This window comes from Schistocerca gregaria, chromosome 6, assembly GCF_023897955.1.
Source record: "Schistocerca gregaria isolate iqSchGreg1 chromosome 6, iqSchGreg1.2, whole genome shotgun sequence".
NCBI classification, from domain to species: domain Eukaryota; kingdom Metazoa; phylum Arthropoda; class Insecta; order Orthoptera; family Acrididae; genus Schistocerca; species Schistocerca gregaria.
This window is the reverse complement of record NC_064925.1, coordinates 295,211,222-295,232,297: the sequence shown is the minus strand read 5'-3', so window position 1 is coordinate 295,232,297 and position 21,076 is coordinate 295,211,222. Positions and strand designations below refer to the sequence as shown.

The following is a 21,076-nucleotide window of genomic DNA, read 5'->3' as shown; positions in this document are numbered from 1 at the left end:
ATTTCTCTTTATTATGCTTGAAAAGGGTTGTGGGCTCTATGGGTCCTTCTACGGTGTTGTCAATGCTTGACGCTGGCGTTACATGGGTGCTTCAGTTATTTATTGCTCGGGGGACTTTGTCGCAGTGCCAGCTCTCTCTTGCGATGGTCACTCTGTCGTCGAAAGTCGTGTAGTTGATATAATGGCGTCGACATTATCCAATAGTCTTCTCGTCCGCTCAGCGGTCTCATAGTGGATGTTTGCCATGTTACGTTCGAGGTGACGATGGTGCTTTCAAGATGAGAGAGAAACATGCAGCAGTTGGAGAAGTTCGACGTTTGATACACTCGCCATTCCCCACGTAGAGCATCCCTAGAAGAGAGCGGGTAGAAACGTTGCTTAGTAGATTCGGAGCTTGGTGCGGACATTCATTTAGGTGCTAGCCAGGAGAGTATAAAGCCTATATGTATAATCTTTCGCCCCGAATGTGGGGTTTAAATAAAAGCTTATTATCAAATCGTATTCCCAAGTAGTAGACACGACCTGTCCACTTGGCCACCGTGTTATTGAGGATCAGCCTCTCCCTGAGTTCGGGTCGACGACGTGTAAACACCACCGTCCGGGTCTTCTCTGCATTGAAGCGGATCTGGATGGTGTGTGTCCACTGTTCAATTAGTGCGAGTTTCTGCTGCATCCGGTAAGCGACTGCACTGACACGCCAACTTCTTGTCAAGAGGTTCAAATGGTTCAAATGGCTCCGAGCACTATGGGACTGCCGGCCGGTGTGGCCGTGCGGTTCTAGGCGCTTCAGTCTGCAACCGCGTGACCGCTACAGTCGCAGGTTCGAGTCCTGCCTAGGGTATGGATGTGAGTGCTGTCCTTAGGCTAGTTAGGTTTATGTAGTTCTACGTTCTAGTGGACTGATGACCACAGATGTTAAGCCCTATAGTGCTCAGAGCCATTTGAACCATTTTTTAACTATGGGACGTAACATCTGAGGTCATCAGTCCCTTAGAACTTAAAACTACTTAAACTTAACCAACCTAAGGACATCACACACATCGATGGCCGAGGAAGGATTCGAACCTGCGACCGTAGCGGTCGCGCGGTTCCAGACTGAAGCGACTAAAACCGTTCGGCCACACCGGCCAGCTTGTCAAGAGGACCGAGTCGTCCGCCAACTGGGTAAGCATAACATGAGGTAGTAGGATCAGGTTGGAGGATGAACAGTACATGGGACAACACCCATCCATGTGCTATCTCCTACGATAATCTTGATGCTAGAATGCTGGCCACGGATTTAGAGAAAGAATCGGCGAAACAATAATCTGGAAGGATGTTCAAAGCGTGTAGTTTGACAGCTAGTTTCGCCTTCCGAACGCTGTCATACGCCTTCTCCAGATCTTAAAATAGAGCCGCAATGGTCTGAATCTGTAGAGTACAAATCGCCCAGCCGTCTACATGGCTCTGACGCTTGGTTTAATAACAATACAGCGTGGAGGTGTGTGCACCAACCACCTGGCACTGCAGGAGGGCAACGAGGCAGCTGCGAAGGTCACCGGCGGCAGGCGGCAGAAGGGAAGCGGCCAAGGCCGGGTCCACCGCTCGTTAGCTCATTCACTGCTGCCGGCAGCTCGGCTCCGCCACACACCGTGTCCGCGCTTCCCGGAAGGACGGCGTCGGCGCAGCTGGCCGCCGTCTACAGTGTGCGCTGTCTACTCTGGGCTACAGCTACAGTCTCGTTAAAGTTCCTTTATAGTTGAGGTTGGGGTTGTTTGGGTGAAGAATGGCTGAAATGGCTCTGAGCACTATGCGACTTAACTTCTGAGGTCATCAGTCGCCTAGAACTTAGAGCTAATTAAACCTAATTAACCTAAGGACATTACACACATCCATGCCCGAGGCAGGACTCGAACCTGCGACCGTAGCAGTCACGCGGTTCCAGACTGAAGCGCCTGGAACCGCACGGCCACAGCGGCCGGCTTTGGGGAAGAGACCAAACTGCGAGATCATCGGTCTCACCAGATTAGAGAAAGACGGGGAAAAAGTCGGTCGTGCCCTTTCAAGGGAAATCACGGAAAACCTAAATCAAGATGGCAGGACGCGGAGTTGAACCGTCATCCTCTCGAATACGAATACTGTGTGCTAACCACTGCGCCATATCGCTCGGTTTTATAGTTGACATCTCACGCGTTGGAGCTGTCTTCCTCCAATCAGTTCAACGTTACGCCACACCTTTGCGAAACTACCACAACAAATGACCATTTCACTTCATATTTCTTGTCTGGCTTTTGTTCTTGATGTGTTGGGATTCAGGGTTGTGGATTTGGCCCTTTTATCTCGATTATCATCAGACATAATAACCACTGCAAAATGATAGTAACGAAATACACACGTTTCGTACATAGCGTTAGCCAAACACCACTATATCCTTTAGTACGAGACGCCATTTGGCGTCACATTTTCAATTATCATCATCAGAGATACTGGCCTACGGTAGATAAGCTTCATACGACACTGTATGTGGCCGGCTATTGGGGAATTGATTTAACACCAAAAGTGAAACTAGTACAGTAGAGCAGTGGTTATGATACAGATGGTTGTGGGTTCGATTATCGACAGGTGACATAAATTCTTCATTTGTAAATTTTTATCAAATTTACTCTGGCTAGTCTGGAACCGCGACACCGCTACGGTCGCATGTTCGAATCCTATCTCGGGCATGGACGTGTGTGATGTCCTTAGGTTAGTTAGGTTTAAGTAGTTCTAAGTTCTAGGGGACTGATGACCTCAGATATTAAGTCCCATAGTGCTCCGAGCCATTTGCACCATTTTTTACTCTGGCTATTAACATTATTTTCAATTAAATGTCTTAAATATAACATTTTTCAAATTTTACCTTTTGTCACATCACCTTCATCACCGGATTGATTTTTTTATTTTCCTCCTTTATTTTCGTTTCCATGATCTTTCTTCGTATGTGTCGTCTATATCCTGTAACCCAGTGCCAACCAGGACTGCTCATCAGTTGATGTCGCATCAGCTCGTTTAGGCAGTATGAGAGCTGTTTGAGGAAACCAATGAAAGCTAAAAATTGTAGTTTGCTTTTAGTGCCGAAACTGAATTTTTTTGTTATTTTCTCGTGGAGATCTGCTTGAAACATTAGCCACGAACAAAGAGAGCGTACCTAATAGTTTTGCAGCGGATAGTTGACCGCTGTTTTCTCGGATACATTGCACATGACGAGGTTTTGGTTAAGTTAAGACATGGGCGTAAATTACGGGTTGCATAACGAGGGCGTCTACCGCAGTTCAGTCACTGGTCACTTGAAATCAGCTGTGGGTGGTTACTCGTGTTCTCACCACACCTGACGGGAGCCGCTTCCAGCATTACTCGGCGTTACGTGAAAAGCGCTTCAGCACTTGTGGGGTGACCCGCCGTGTCCGCATGTCGCCTCTAACTACGCGACAGCCGATGTATCAACACCATAACGGCAAGTTACAGGCGTCAACTTTCCAGTAAATTTAATCAGACTGCAGAATGAAATAACTTAGTAATTCTTGCTATTTTTTTTCCCCTCTCCGTATGTTTTTGCTGTAGAGCACAGCCGCCGCTGTCGCCGCCAACGCCAACGCCACCGCCACCACCACCACCACCACCACCACGAGGAACCTTCACCAGGATCAGTGACTATCAAATGTACAGCATAATGGAATTTTAAATGTGAACGGTCGTCTGACGGTAAACCAGTTGGTTCGAAACAGGTAACGGTGTTATTTGTTCCTGATAAATGGCGTTATTAATACTGGTTGCTGAAACTTCCTGGCAGATTAAAACTGTGTGCCGGACCGAGACTCGAACTCGGGACCTTTGCCTTTCGCGGGCAAGTGCTCTCGCAACTGAGCTACCCAAGCACGACTCACGCCCCGTCCTCACAGCCTTACTTCTGCCAGTACCTCGTCTCCGTCTCCGGGGCGTGAGTCGTGCTCGGGTAGCTCAGTTGGTAGAGCACTTGCCCGCGAAAGGCAAAGGTCCCGAGTTCGAGTCTCGGTCCGGCACACAGTTTTAATCTGCCAGGAAGTTTCATATCAGCGCACACTTCGCTGCAGAGTGAAAATCTCATCCTGAATACTGGTTGCTATTTCTACTTCATTGTAAGAATTAACCAGTATTTTCACAGAACCACTGACTCATATGACAATTTTTTACAAAATACATAGGAAGAACGACAATTATTTCATTCGAGCTATACTCCAAAGTGGGTAGCGCGTAGCTGGTAGCAAGCTGCGTCGAACGAGTCCATCCGGGATGCATGGACACGGTGTGCGGTGCAGCTGAGCTGCTGGCTGCAGAAAATGAGCTGAAGGTCTGGTCGTTTGTCTAATTCGTAGTTTTCTATCCACGGGTTAATCAAACAGGTCTACTGGAGTACCAATCAAGCCTGACAAATTTAAACTCACTTTTTAAGCAGCTGTCATGCGGTGCGTATCGTTTCGCGAATTATTTTGTATACGAATGAGCAGTGTACGAGGAGACGAGGAGCATTGCCAGGTAAAAGTTTAAATTTTCGAAATCTGCTCCAGTTCCCAGTGTGATGTATTGTAGCAAGCCTAGTTCAGGAGCAGGTCGACCAGATACAACAACACACCCACGAAGTAACAGTAATTTGTTGAAACTTGGCAGGCCGGTGTGGCCGAGCGGTTCTAGGCGCTTCACTCTGGAACCGCGCGACCGCTACGGTCGCAGGTTCGAATCCTGCCTCGGGCATGAATGTGTGTGATATCCTTAGGTTAGTTAGGTTTAAGTAGTTCTAAGTTCTAGGGGACTGATGACCTCAGATGTTAAGTTCCATAGTGCTCCGAGCAATTTGAACCATTTTTTGTTGAAAATTGAACATGGTAAATACTTAACTTTGTAAACAATTATTGTACACATAGATGACATGTATTTGATACTGTCGCTGGCACTTACAACATTTAGGATTTCTTTCATTGAAGAATGATAGTGTCACCACATAGTCCAATGAAATACTGAATAATTTTTCTTTTCGCACGCAGCCGGATCTGTGCTAAGACGATACTGTTGTCTTAGCGATTGTTAGAAGTAGTCGCTGACTTTCCAGCAGCGACGGCGTACGGAAATACTAGAGGGTGTGTCTTTCCGATGTCTCCGATTCGTCGCTGCGATTGTCTTTAATTACGGTGCTCTAGTGAGGTACCGACTTACGCATGAGATCTCTGACGAACGACACCACAGACAGATACCTCAAAGTTGCAGATAATAGTGCGGCAAGCAACTAGCTGTTGTCTGACAAACGCAAGCATAAAGATCAAATTCTTTTGTCAAATAGAGACATCAAGTAATATTTCTCACAAACCTGTCAAACGCAGTCGACGTTTGAAAAAAACACACACACACACACACACACACACACACACAAATAGACCAGGAGACTGGCAAATAATTCGATACCTGTAGCCTGATAAATTGTTTGATCGTCTACGAAGGCCTCTAACAACCAGCAGTGAACTGCCCCCAGCTGTGGGCGACCTCGGCCGCTTCCCTTCTCTGCTGCCTTTCGCCACAGCTGACCTTCATGATCCTACATTTCTCCGGAACCCATGCAGATCTTCCTAGAGATAAGCTTGTACCACTTTCTCTATTATGCTGTGAATAATTCTGTCAATATTTTGCAACCATGACTTAATGAATTGATTCTTCCTATAAGCACTTGCCTTGTTTCGGATTGAAATTATTACATACTTCCTGAAGTTTGAGGCTATTTCGTCTGTCTCGTATGTTATGTACACCAAATGGAATAATTTTGTCGTAGCTGATTCTCCCAAAGATGCAATAATTCTGAAGCAATACTGTACGTGAATTTTAGAATTTATTACAGTAATTTTTGTGGGAACTACATGTTATAAGTTAAATATTGACAAAATCTCAAAAACAGTGTCATTTTCCAATTTTTTTATTTTTTTTTACATAAACGGAATGCTAACGTAACTCTGGAAAGATTCTTTTACCGAAGATGTATTTTGGAAATATATGAAAACGAAAAGTATTTAAATGAGTCTAATAGTTTTCGGGAAATAACGTGATAAGTTGGAAACTGTTTCCAGGTCGGGACAATATCATCAGCTTAGGAAAAATCACTTGTGCTTTAACTAAAATTAACACCAGATTTGTGACATTTTTGAAGGCGCTACAGAGACTTTAAGGTGATTTTCTGTCGTCGCTGCGGTGGCTGTTGAAGCGACTTTTGCTTCCGACAACCACGCATCTTTGGACCTTGAATCTCAGATATCATTTAAATTAAATTAGAATTTCCTTTTGTGTGAGGCGTATTGTCGTATGAATAAAAATGATGTTAACTCCAACGACCAAGGTTTTCAGGACGTCTCTCTAGGTTTTAAACCAAATGTCAGAACCGAAAATTCCCTTCAAAGTATTCTCAGCTAGCACAGTGTCAGCCTACTACCTCGACAGTCATGCAGAGTGGTCCTTCTGTGTAGATGGAATGCGTTGGTATTTCTGCGAAGCTTTGAAAACTTCGGGTGGAATTCTGCTTTTCATGGCCGTCGGTGTCGTGAACTCACAACCAAACTGTCACACTCGGGTTAAGCTAGGGATCGGTCTGACAACAAACACCTGCGAAAATCCGCTCATCCCAGCATGAGCCCAGGCTCTGCAGAAGGGTTCCAAATCCCTCGCATGGTATTTGGCTGAAAAGAACTGGGGTTTTATAAAGGACGTACTAAAAACGTGGAAACTACCATTGACACGTTTTCCAGCAAGGTTGGTAAGCGCTTAGAAATGATAACACGGCGCATGGTCACAAAAGTGATATACGACCGCAGCGCTCCTTAGGTTCGAGATAGAGAAACCAGGTAATGCCTAATTAGATTGGCCGATCCGATATTTGAACAGTCAAAACCCTACTCAGTGTCTTAATCACGGCGCCTCCTCACCATAGAGTCCGTTCGGAACTGCATGCAGTGCACATTTGGAGTCGAGTTCCCATAAAAACACCATTGACCTCAGCAGCACTTAGAGTGGTACGTCTTGAAACAACGCACAAACCCAACGGTAGGCAATAGGGGCGGAGGGGGCTGTAGTGCTGTTCGACGAGTCGCAACGTTGCGTCTTTCCAAATTACGCAAAGCTTCCATTGCTCCCATAGCCCAGTTAGGCTTTTAACTGTGATGTTTTCGGGGTATTTATCGTTCCATGACATGGGTTCATATGGTTCAAATGGCTCTGAGCACTACAGGACTTAACTTCTGACGTCATCAGTTCCCTAGAACTTAGAACTACTTAAACCTAACTAATCTAAGGACATTACACACACCCATGCCCGAGGCAAGATTCGAACCTTCGACCGTAGCGGTCGCGCGGTTCCAGACTGTAGCGCCTAGAACCGCTCGGCCACCCTGGCCGGCCGTGACATGGGCTCACCCACTTAGCTCACCGTGAATATGAACCAAAATGTTTATTTCAACATTCTCGGTGAGCAATATTGCTCTTCCTTTCACATATTCAAAATGAATACCTTGTAGACATTTCCGTCTTCCAAGATGACAACACAACTGTTGAGAAGGTTGCACACATACGTTCCTGGGCTGATTAACACTATGGCACGCTATGTCACCTCGACCGGCCCCTCTAAAATCGACCATTAACACGTAGAAAATGTGGGACAGTATTTTTTTTTTGGTTGGTTGGTTTGAGAGGAGGAGGGGGATTGGGGACAAACAACTAAGCCATCACTCGCACTGTATTAGAGAAGCATGAGGAAGGAAATCGGCCGTGCGCTTCTAAAAGAACGGTCTCGATATTTGCCTGAAGTGATTTAGGCAAATCACGGAAAAGCTAGATCGTGATGGCCGTACGCGGATTTGAACCGTCGTCCTCCCGAATGCGAGTACGGTGTGCTAACCAATGCGCCTCCTCGCTCGGTCGCCGTATTTGTCACAACGTTGAAACGTAGCAATGAACATCCATCAATTTGATAGCTGTGCAAGATCTATTCACCAAGGAGTGACTTCAGTTGAATACGGCATACCCGAAGAGCCATGTGGAGTATTTTCATCCCCGAATTGAAGGATTATCAACACTAGGGAGCGTTTGAAACGATATTAGCTTGGTGTATCCTGGCGGTGATTAATTTTCTGCGTAGTGTGGTTAATAAATCACTTCTGCAGAGTGCAAGAGAGAGTTAATATGCAATGATTATTCGGTTGTGCTTTTCCGCATCTTACCCAGGTGTGCGCAAATCTACCGAAATTCACAGTGCTGCTAGTCAATTTCACGTATTTTACAAACAAATCTCTTCCTCCTCCTCTCTCTCTCTCTCTCTCTCTTTCTCTCTCTCTCTCTCTCTCTCTCTCTCTCTCTCTCTCTCTCTCTCTCGTGTGTGTGTGTGTGTGTGTGTGTGTGTGTGTGTGTGTGTGTGTGTGTGCGTGCGGGCGGCACCGTACTTCTCCCCTCATCGCCTGAAACAACAAGCCGCGACAAAGTTCATAAGACGATGTCCTCTTTACTCAGTTGACCCCGTTTACGGGGCAAGAAGTTCAGTTCCGCATAGACGCGCTGATTTCTAAACTAACCGAGGGCGCTAACAGATACACGCCAGCCGTGCATAGCGAACATTCTCTGTCTGCACGCTGAAATATAACTTCCTGGCATGTTAATACACTCTGCCGGATCGGGACTTCAACACGGATCTTACCCTTTGGAGGCAACGCTTTTACCAACTAAGCCATCCGAAAAAAAGAAAAAAAAAACAGTCTTGTTCGGTCTTCCTGATCTTTTCATCCAAACTCCGCGTAAGTTTTCTTTCATACACTGCCCTCAAAAGACAAACTTAATGGCTGAAGTCACAGTTTTCATGTAACAACATTTCATTTCATCTTAACGGTGGATTGTAGGTTCTGCTGCTGAGATCTGGCGAACAATTCGAGTCATACATAACTGTATATCAATGATATACGTGTAAAGACAGACAATTTTTTTTAATCATGACGAACTCAACACGCATCCGTTTTGAGGTATTTGTGAAGTAATCGATTAGACGCACAGAATTACAAAAAAAAAAAAATTGTTCAAATGGCTCTGAGCACTATGGGACTTAACGTCTGAGGTCATCAGTTCTCTAGAACTTAGAACTAATTGAACCTAACTAACCTGAGGACATCACACACATCCATGCCCGGGGCAGGATTCTCTTGATAAAATCGTTCAATTAGCCTGAATGTGTAATCATTTGTTTGTCTGTACATGTACATCACATACTCCGATTTCCGTCCCATTCGGATAATTTCTTTGTCTCAAGATGATATATTGGAAACAAAAATCCAGTTTTCAATACAAAAAAAACTCTTAATGACCGATCTTTTATAAAAAAAATTATTAATCAAGAATGTACAATTTTGAAAACATGCAAAGTAATGTATCTCTCCTTTTCTGTTTACGCCTAATGTAAAAGCGCATAGAACATGCATCTGTATTTAAAAATTTGATTCCGCCAGTATTCGAACCCAGGTCTCCCCTCAAGGTACGCGAGCACTCTGCCACAGAGCCATGCTGCTTGTCGGATGCCCACCACCTTAGTTTAGAGTATTAAACATTGTTGGGAAACTTCAAAGTCGATTTTCTGTAATGTTTTTGAAAGTTGCATCTAACTGCCTGAGAGAGGTATATTTGAGTTCTTCATTTCACGTAACACATATACATAAATTTACAAAAACCCGATGGCCGTGTTCCTCCTCCACTGCCTCGGAGTCTCGGTGCTGCAGCTGACTAGAGGAGACGGCTGCACGCCGAGCAGGGAGAATCAGGAAATGGCTCTAAGCACTATGGGACTTAAAATCTGGGGTTGTCAGATCTCTAGACTTAGAACTACTTAAACCTAACTAATCTAAGGACATCCCACACATCCATGCCCGAAGCAGGACTCTAACCTGCGACGGTAGCAGCCGAGCAGGGCCCTGTGGTTGGCCACGCTGTTCTCACTGGTCCCTCGGGGGAGACGCATCCGCTGTTCTGCGTTCTGAGGAGACACACCGCACTCCGAAATGTCGAGCTGGTGAAACGCCGACGTCGGTAGTGTCTCTGGAATTAGATGTTGGCGACCTCGTCCACTGCTCCGCCGGGGACAGTCAAATTGATATTTGAATCTCTGTCCGCAACATATCAGAAATTCAGAACATCGTGACGAGTACGCAGCCATTTAGACACGAATTTGAATGACGAAATGAATAAAATGGACAATACCGAACAATGTGTCTAACATTTAGTGCTGAAAGAGACTTTGCCAAAAACAAGGCCAGATTTCTCGCTCGAAAAGGCAACCATGCATTATATTTCAATTCCAATGTACAGAAATTACCAACAAGAGGAAATTTTAGCATGAATTCAAAATCACTGTACCGTACACTAGCCCGCAACTTGTGGTCTTGCGGTAGCGTTCTAGCTTCCCGCGCAGAGGGTTCCGGGTTCAATTCCCAGCGGCATCAGGGACTTTCTCTACCTCGAGATGAGTGGGTGTTGTTGTGTCATCATCGTCATTCATTACGGTCGGAGGGAGGCAATGGCAAGTCATATCCACTAGGACCTTGCCTAGTACGGCGGTATGGGTTTCCCGCATCGTTCCCTACGCCCCTCGGAGTATGGGACCTCATCATCCACCGTAAAAGACGAATGTCCGTCCGACGTTTAACACGGAATTCTTTAAATATGACGAAATATTTCGGTCCCTATTCTTGTTAATCGTTTTTCACCGGACGTACAGTCGTTTCGCGCTTGAAGTAGTGGAGACAGTAAAGACTGGCGAAGTTCTAAAGCGATATCCCGCTATCATTTCAGCATCATTGCTCGAGCTGCATCTACACATAACCGCAAATGAAGTGACAAATGCATCATTACACCAATTACTATATCGCTTTCTCTGCAGATGACTTATCTCCTCTTAAGCGACCACCGCACCACGGAGTTACTCCGCAGAGACGAGTGTGGAAATCGCCCTTGTGGGCGGACCTGGAGGAAACGGGGACAGTGCAGCGACCACAAATACTCCCCGATGTCACTGTTTATAGAGAGAGCCAGGCGGAGCGATAAATATCCGACGCCTCGGGCTATAGACGAATTGACGCCGTTAGCCGCGTTGCATCACCGACGTCCCGACAGCCAATCAGCGGGCTCCCCACTTTCCCTGGGAACGATCACGACCGACTCGAGGCGGGGCCGCACGAAGTCGCCGTTCCAGCGGGCCACGGGTCACGCCGCGCCGGGCAGAGCCTGCCTATCTCATTCCTTATGCAATGCCGTCTTTCCCCAGCGCAGCCATCACACGCCAGCCGGGCAACCAGATGTTCAGATTAGTGGCGTGCGCTCACGTACATCGTAACACTGACTGAAATCTCGTCTGCATACAAGCGTTAAGCTGCGTTTACTCGACGCGAAACAGACAGTTTCGCGAGGCAACTCTCCCGTAGTGTAAACGTGGTCCCCACTGCGAAACATGCTGCGCGAGGCAGTCTCGCAGTGAGCCAGAACTGTGTTGTTGTTGCACAGGGAATGGACAAAAACATGGAAACACCAAACACACAACACATTACCATCCCTAACATGGTGTCGGAAATACGTTTGCATTCAAAACTGCTTTCAGTCCACTCTAAGTGGATAAGTACAGGTCCTGTGCGGTTTTGAAAGGAGAAGCTCCTCTTCAATGACCATCCTTCACCGCCACTCAACACACACATCGTCCGAGTTATGACTTGGTGGACGATGTTTTTCCGCTTTTGATTTTAATACTGAACGGCCTCAGTTGCACCGTTTACCTAGAATTTACCTAGGTTTCAGTCGGGATAACCCGACCTTCTTCAGAATAACAGTATCTACCAAGCTAAAACTACAATCCCCTAGAACTTAGAACTAATTAAACCTAACTAACCTAAGGACATCACACACATCCATGCCCGAGGCAGGATTCGAACCTGCGACCGTAGCGGTCGCGCGGTTCCAGACTAGCGCCTAGAACCGCTAAAACTGCAAATCCATAAATTATCGAACTGCGTCAGCTCCAGTACAGCACTCGTGGCTGCCTCATCGCAGTCGCGAAGTGGGGCCGAGGCAGTGCCAGATAAGTTTTATAGTCTGACGATAATTTATGGATCTGTAGTTTTAGCTTGACGATGTCCACTATGGCCAAACGATAGATACTGCTATTCGGAAGAATGTTGGGTTATCCCGCTGAAACCTAGGTAAACGGTGCAACTGAGGCTGTTCATTATTAAAATTAAAATTAATGTTTATACAGTTGCTGACAGGGCCGCGAAATGTTGAAGATATTTTTCCGCTTTCCCTGTAAGCAGCACAAATCTTCGTTATGGTGCCTCTTGAAGCACCAAACACTTCGGAACCTTTGGTTACGGAGGCACTCACCATACGAGAACCAACAATTTGCTCAAATTCACATTCACTTACGTCCAAAATAATGCACTCGCAACTACATATAACTCTGTTCTGACCGTGACTGATACTTACAACATATTGACAACACTGAACAGGCACCGTTCTTAGTCAGATACAACAGTGCAACTTGCACGCTGAGCTAGCATCTGCATTTATGTTCAAACATGCCCTTCTAATGGGTTTCCACATTTTTGTCCAACTCTTCTATGTTTAGAGCGCTCATCATCTTAATCATGAGCTCCCTTAGAATTACCGCATGAGATGAGTAGAATTAAAATACAAAATGATTCAAATGCCTCTAAGCACTATGGGTCTTAACACCTGAGGTCATCAGCCCCCTTAAACCTAACTAACTTAAGGACATCACACACTTCCATGACCCAGGGAGGATTCGAACCTATGACCGTAGCAGCAGCGCGGTTCCAGACTGAAGAGCCTAAAACCTCTAGGCCAAAGCGGCCGGCAATTAAAATACATAAAACGCAAACATTCTAAAAATCTATATAAGATCGCATTCGCTATCTCGCGCTTTTCCTCATATCACTACACAGTCACGCTTAACGGTAGAAAAGTGAAAACCTATACAAGAGAGACAGTTGGATATTGCTACGTGGTTTCGGAAAAGTAATCCTTTAATTGTGCTTTGCAGTGTAGTTTGGGGACTATGTTTAGTATTTAGTGATCGAGACAGACTTGCTGAAGTCAATGAATTTTATTGTTTCAGCGGAAGTTCGAGTGTGGTGTTTTGTGTTTCTTTCCGTTTTGGTCGTGAGCTAAATTCTTGTTCGTTGGGGAGATATCGGCAGGAACTGACTGAAACAATTTTGGAGGCGGTGTATGAACTGTTAGCGGCGTTCCAGTCCACTGGTCTGATCTCGGAATCTTCCTGATAGTAGTTTGGCCGCTGCTGAGCGTTATTGGCTTTGGAAGTAATGAGGAGTTTATCCATGTCTCTCGGGTCAAACTGAGGCTGGTGACCCTTATTTAGATAGATTTTCCATGTGTAGCAGTGCAGAGAACTAATGCAGATCCGACGATAACCGCCTACAATCCAATCCGCGAAGCCGTTCGCCGCGTAATTCGTCTCGCATCCAGTGGGACCTCGAGCGAGTCCACAAAAGCTCCAGGTGCTGAAGAAGGAAAGGTTTCAACTCAATGGCTTGAGTTCGCTTCGGTGTAAGCAAGATACCACATGCACATTTGTGTTTGACAGAGACGAAAAATGCGTTCTGATCTGACTACTAGATAGGGCACCCAGTAGGCGGTGAGCTACACAGGCTTTCTTTCTGCCACGTAGTGAAGAGCAGGAAAAGGTGAGAGGTAATTATAGCCAAGGCACCAGCTGCCAGCTAGGGCACCCCGCATGCGGGCGTGCGCTACTGTCCTTGACGGGCGGCGTTAATATTCTTCAACATGCGGGCCGCCCAGCTTTCTCATTAACGTCGGTAAGCACACGACAGCATGCGCTACCTTGTATTTTCCAAACGCCTTGCACGAGAACTAGATTCTTCCGGGACTCATACCTCATGCTTCGTTGGTGATAGAAAATTAGGGTGAGGTATATTGAATAGTTCTTGGCCTAGGGAGCACTTGATTTCCAACAGAAGGATTGTCTTAGTGTCATTAGCCTACAGTACAGGGTCGAAATTCGAATATTATACACTTCCTTCTGCTTAGGCAAATGGATCTACGGTGGACCTCCAGGGGTATGGAGACACCACTTATTTCATGACCGGTTCCGGAGAACACCCGAAAAAAAAAACATTTTTCACCATTTATTTCCCCGTCAGCATAGGATATCTCAATAACTATTGCCAGAAAACTGCTCAAATTTTCCTGCTGTATTCTCGAGACATTTATCTAGGAGTACCAACTTCTAGTTTTCAAAATTCTCATCTATAATCGAGAAACATCACAAAACAGTGTCCGATTCCAAGACTGCTATGTACATTAAATGGCTGAAATTCTTATTATATATTCCTGAGATCTCGAGCTTGGGAAATTTTCTTGATATGTTTATCCGTTTCCGAAATACAGGGGGCTCACAGTTACGTCGCATGTATACGTTAAATCCGGTATGAGTCGAAAATACAGTTTATAAAGTCACTTACCACGGAGAAAAATGCTGTAAAGCGTCTCTATCATCATCAGAAGATTTCTGAGAACCAGTGTTGTAGAACTGAAGCATACACAAAATTGTTGTGCACGTTATATCAAGTCTGAGGTGCAAAATTAATTTTGCGATATTTCAATTGCACATAAGTAAACTATTAAAATACGCTCCTGTATTAAAAGACTAATTGAAAATATACCATCGGTGACCATGCAGCTCCCTTAGAATGAAATGATAATAAAATCAAGATCCTGAGCTGTCGACAGGCGTTGGTATACATCAACGGGGACAGTTGAAAATGTGTGCCCCGACCGGGACTCGAACCCGGGATGTCCTGCTCTCATAACAGTCGCTCTATCCATCTGAGAAACCGAGGGCACAGAGGATAGTGCGACTGCAGGGATCTATCCCTTGCAGGCTCCCCGTGAGTCTCTCATTCCCAACTTAATGTCCACACACTACTTTCGTGGCAGGGGTACTACGAATGTAGTGTGTGGACATTAAGTTGGGAATGAGGGTCTCACGGGAAGCCTGCAAGGGATAGATCCCTGCAGTCGCACTATCCTCTGTGCCCTCGGTTTCTCAGATGGATAGAGCGACTGTTATGAGAGCAGGACATCCCGGGTTCGAGTCCCGGTCGGGGCACACATTTTCAACTGTCCCCGTTGATGTATATCAACGCCTGTCGACAGCTTAGGGTCTTGATTTAATTATCATTTAATTGAACAGAGGAGTACCACTGGGGTACCAGCTGTCTCATTCTACATTACACAGCAACTTTAAAATATTCTAGAAAAATTTTGGCAGGTGAACACATTGGTGCTTTCTGATGCTGAGAGAGGAGGAGACAGTGGCAGCGGGAAAGATATGGAAAAATAATATATAAATGAATACAGCAGATAATGGTTGTGGTGCAGGAAGAGCAAAGGAGACATTGGCAGCTGGACATAGTGACACAAGGGTGCTAGGGAAATAATGATGGATTAAGTGTCAGTGGGACAGGAATAAGGAGAAGAAGAAAGTGAAGTGGGTGAGAGCGAGTGCTAATGAGAGACACTCTATAACAATAACAACGAAGAAGAAGGAGACAGTGTCAGTGAGAAGAGACATTAGCAGTGGGAAGCAATGTAAAGGACAGCGGCAGTAAAATAAATCAAGAGGGAGGCAGTGAGAGAAGACAGTAGTAGCAGGACAGAACGAAGGAGTCTGTGGCTGAGCGACAGAAGACGGTGACACACACAAAGAAATAATAACAATGAGTTGGGATAAATGAGCGAATGCGAATGGGAAAGTGGGTATGAGCGACTTACGACAGTCGACTTGTGGGTGGAGGGAGGTAGAGTTGTGCAGCTTGTGGAAGTGAGAGACGAGTTGCATGTGAAAAGAGAGTGCGATTATGTTCGCATGCTAAAATTTTTAAGGTTTCTGAGGAAGGTACTATGAGGCATTTGGTAACCCACTTTTCACTCAATCTTTAAACAAACAGGAACACATTCACCTTTTTTGTGCTCCGATAGAAGCATTTTGCCGTTTGTTAAACTCCTGATGGTAAAATATACACGTCGCGTTATTCTAATGGCCGTCCACATTTCATGAAATGTTTCCATCTATGCAGTACGTTTCCGAAAGCTGTTTTCTGCCATTGCCCGCCTGGTCGTAACTGTGAGAAGTACCTGTTCCAGATCCAGGTTATATGCGTGTAGCCACTGTATTGCACAAGGCAGAATGTTCTTCTTATCACTATTTCTTTCTTTCTTTCTTTCTTTCTCGGGCCTTTGTCCCGCTCCAACACGGGGTCGGCTTTGTTAAGACGGATTTGGAAGTATTAATTGCAGAGGGTGGCCGGATGCATTTCCTGCCGCCACCCCGAACGCCCCAGGACGGAAGCAGTGTACCCCAGCTGTCTGCGTCTAGTGTAAGTCGTGAAATAGTGCGAACGTTTTCAAATGTCTGTGAGTTGTGTAACTGAGGCGATACTTGGGGACCAGCCCGGTATTCGCCTAGCGGGATGTGGGAAACCGCCTAAAAACCACATCCAGGCTGGCCGGCATACCACCCCTCGTCGTTAATCCGCCGGGCGGATACGATCCGGGGCCGGCGCGCCTACCCGAGTCCAGGAAGCAGCGCATTAGCGCTCTCTGCTATCCTGGCGGGTTTCTTCTTATCACTATCATCCATTCAAATTACTTTCCGTATGCCTCTTTTTCTTATTCTCATGATTCCACAGTGAGGTATACGACGGAGCTTTTACATCGGCAGTTCTCTAAGATTACACAACAATGATTCTCCGAAAAGACGTCGTCTTTTATCCGCAGATCACCATTTAAGTACCCTGAGCATATCTGTTGCACCTCCCTAAGCGATACTCCGAAGTGTTACGTTCGTATCAAAGCTTTTCTGAATTACTTCCATATCTGCTGTCACGCCTAGACGACAAGCACTCACCGAGCGAGGTGGCGCAGTGGTTAGCACACTGGACTCGCATTCGGGAGGACGACAGTTCAATCCCGTCTCCGGCCATCCTGATTTAGGTTTTCCGTGATTTCCCTAAATCGTTTCAGGCAAACGCCGGGATGGTTCCTTTGAAAGGGCGCGGCCGATTTCCTTCCCAATCCTTCCCTAACCCGAGCTTGAGCTCCGTCTCTAATGACCTCGTTGTCGACGGGACGTTAAACACTAACCACCACCACGACAAGCACTCCAAACACAGGGGTATACGAGTATTCTAGAATGAGTCAAAGTAGCAAGTTGTATTCGCTTTCGTTTACAGATCCACTCAACTGTCCCATCTACAGCTGAGGGACCTATATTCTCCTTGCCTCTTACTGGTTCCATACGTTCGTTGCATTCCTTATTACTGGGTAGTGTCACCACAGCAAGGACCCAGACGTTTGGAAAGCAGATGTATCAAAGGCAACTCAGGATACTTCGTAAATAAAAAGAAGCGAAACACACGTACGTAAAAACAAACAGTCTTTCATTTAGTTTCATAGATGCGCCTGAGGTCCAAGAAGATAACAGTAGTAATGATGTGTAACTATCGTTTGACATTTAAACAACTGTAGTTTTAATCATCAGCTGCATAAACAAAACATCATTCTCTGTCGGTTTTGGTCATTCAAACCATCATCGCAGGAAAAAAAGGTAAATACGTTAGCTGGAAAAGCAGTTCATCTTTCTCTTGGATGATCCGAAAGTCTCCAATGTCACAATGATTGCACATGGCCATCTATTCTGTATCATGACCTTAAATAGCAGCAAATTGGCCTTAAAATAACATATGACGAAGTGTGAAGGGACTCTCATGGAGGCTGATCCCAGCTGACATGCACGATGAGTGTAACGTTGAGGACTATCGAAATATCTAAGAGAAAAATGAACTGCTGCTCCATCTAATGTATTTGTCGTTCCTTCCAGTGATAATGATCTGAATGATCGAAATAGGTAAAGAATAAAGGTTTATTTGTACAGCTGGTTGTTAAAAGTGCAGCTCTGTAAGTATTTGAAGGCTGTAGAAAGTCACCTCACAAAAACGTTAACGTTTAATAGTAAGTAAAATATGATAACTCGTAACACGAATTCATTTGAATTCCCAGTGTTGTAAAAATGCTCTGCAAAAAAGTTTCGCAAAGTCTGTTTCAGTAATGACGACCAGGCAGTTCTAATTTATGGAACGTACTAAGAATATGACTGACAATGCTGCATTAGGATGTGGTCACGATCGACTTCTACATTAGTATAATTTATGGACTTTAAATTAAAAGATCAAACTTCACCAGTCAAAAATTTAGGCTAGTTGCAAGCCTACGGCCAGAGCTTCGATGGCCGAACGGTTTAAAGTACTACTAGTAGTTTTATCCATTCATAGATCAGTTTTACAACGATTCTGCACGTGTTGTGTTACTAAAATTCAAGAACAACAAAAATAATGAAATTCTTCTATACCGGCATTTACGTAATTGCAGGTCTAGTTTCACAATGATAGGATAGGTAGTCGGCTGTGGCATTAGGGTAGGAACCATCCCGGCATTTGCCTGAAGTAATTTAGAGAAACCACGGGAAACCTAAATGAGGATTGCCATTGAAGATTGGAGCCTCCGTTCTCCCGAATGCATAGGCAGTCTGCTTAAAACAAGTGCTACCTCATATGATTTATCCCTAGTGTAAAATAGTTTCGCAAAGGAGATACTTAACAATGTAAAAGGCTAGTGTTAACATTGTTAATTCATTTCTCACTCGAAATCAATGCACACACTACAAACAATACACATATAATATTTCATAACGTAATTCCGCACACACAACCAGCTGCCCTCAGGACGATAGTGATGGTGTTTGGTTTCCGTTTCGTGTGGTGAAACTTCCTATTTGATAGTCTGAAAAACAGTCAGCATCCGTCTATAATGAATGAAACGTTGATCTCATAAAGAAGATAAGATATTAGTATTACTTTTTTACGTAGCTTAGGGAGTATGGTTACCAGGAAAGAAAAAGGGAATAGTAGATTAAAAAAACCTAGGCTATGGAAAATGACATGCTGGCCGGTGCGGCCGAGCGGCTCTAGGCGCCTCAGTCTGGAACCGCGCGACCGCTACGGTCGCAGGTTCGAATCCTGCCTCGGTCATGGATGTGTGTGATGTCCTCAGGTTAATTAGGTTTAAGTAATTCTACGTTCTAGGGGACTGATGACCTCAGCTGTTAAGTCCCACAGTGCTCAGAGCCATTTGAACCTTTTTTTTTTTTTTTTAACCTAAGGACATCACACAACACCCAGTCATCACGAGGCAGAGAAAATCCCTGACCCCGCCGGGAATCGAACACGGGAAAGGCGGATAAATGACGTGCACGTATGGATAGCATTTCTCGTATATCTGTAGACTTATGTCCTCAGTACAGCGTGAGATCCAAACCGTGGCCAAAATCAGTCTGGGATAAAAATAACGGATTACGGAATTTTGAGCTCGAAACCTCACTATGTCGATAGTAATCCCAGCTATCTTTGTTGCTGAGAATCAGGGAAATATACACATATGTTAAGTGAGAACGCATGTGGATCGATCGAGGTAATAACAGTCCTCGTATAGAAGAGCAGGTGCAACGAAGGGCATTACGTACCAAAACTGAGATAACACTCGTCACGTACGACCCAGTTTCCTGTCGATTCGTGCAAATCCTTCTGCAAACAGCAAAGCTTGTGTCATCTGCGACCGTTGCATAACGCCTCTACGTAACATTCGCCTGCTGTAGGGATACGCCAAATGCCAATAAACAGACGCATCGGCAAACGACGTGGTCGCAGTAAAAGGGATTGTCGTAAGCCGTAATTACAGCACGAGAACTATTATCCGTGGAGTGCAATGCGCGGTCTTTGATTTCGGCTGTAGCTGCGACATATATCAGCCATAACTGCGATTACGCTCAAAGCACGGGAAATTGAGCTTGTTTCGTATCTCACTGCAGCTAGACGTGTTAATTTTGTCAACCACTTGCAGCCATGTTTTCGTGCAGGCACATTTTCGTAAGCCAATTATAACAGCACAATTAAACACCTCTGCCTCGCTCAGCTGCAATTATTGCTTTCCTCCGCAAGAAACAAAAGGATATTCTATGCAACTGTTTTGGGAACGACATCAAGGGAATTTACAGTGCAAAAAATTGAGCACTCTTTACGACATCTAAAATTTACGCTCCGATTTAAAACATCTCGTTGTTTATGAGGATGGTGTAAGATTGGCAAGGAGTCTTCTGTTTTCAAAACAACTATACTTCAACATTTCTCTCGCTGAATTTGCTTTGTCGATAAGTTCTGCATGACACTTTCGTGTAACTGACTTTAATGCTTTGCTTATTAAACCTACAGGCAATATTCAAGCAAATGATTAGTTTGAAACACTCTGATATGTTTCCTTTCAATCCGATGTAAGTTGCTACACTGCTGAAGAAGAAAACTTCGTGTTCACGGCGATTTTGGCAACCGATTCCGTCTTCTTCTGAGACGTGTTGGACCAATACCTATCTTTAAATCGCACGCGTGTCATGGATGTATGGTAAGTCTGTTTCTTCCGTTCATGATGTACACAAGTGACTAGAGTTCAGCAGCTCTCAATGACACTACCGCTTATGATGTTTGAGTTATCCCTCTAACACACAGCTGTTATATCCAGTGGGGGTTATGCTTAAGTTAGCAACTTTGTACACGGACTGGCAACTAAAGCCAATTTCGTGTGCCTGGAAATCTCTGGCTGACCGATGGAACAGCAAAACCTCAAGAAACTACTCGTGACTGGTTTATAGGCCCGGTATTGGGACGTAATTAAGGTCGCAGAATACGACGATGTGCCAGTGGTAAACGTAATTCATTACTACAGAAGTATTCTTCTGTAACGGCGTACTCTTCCATACGACTCTTAAGCCTGTACACGTCTCTGGTTTGCAGCACGTTTGTGTTTTATGGCTGTCATCTGAGCTTTTATAATAAGTTTGTTATGAAAACAGCTTGTTTATTAC

At 45.1% G+C, this 21,076-nt stretch overlaps 1 protein-coding gene and 1 non-coding gene across 3 annotated transcripts in view; one reads left to right on the top strand and one right to left on the bottom strand.

Annotated features, from left to right (window-relative positions):
- LOC126278455 (E3 ubiquitin-protein ligase TRIM9) overlaps positions 1 to 21,076 on the bottom strand; it is a 712,180-nt gene that overhangs the window by 463,795 nt on the left and 227,309 nt on the right. The gene's annotated exons all lie outside the window — the stretch shown is intronic.
- Trnas-cga (transfer RNA serine (anticodon CGA)) lies at positions 3,964 to 4,038 on the top strand. The gene has a single exon. It is a non-coding gene; the product is annotated as a tRNA-Ser (tRNA).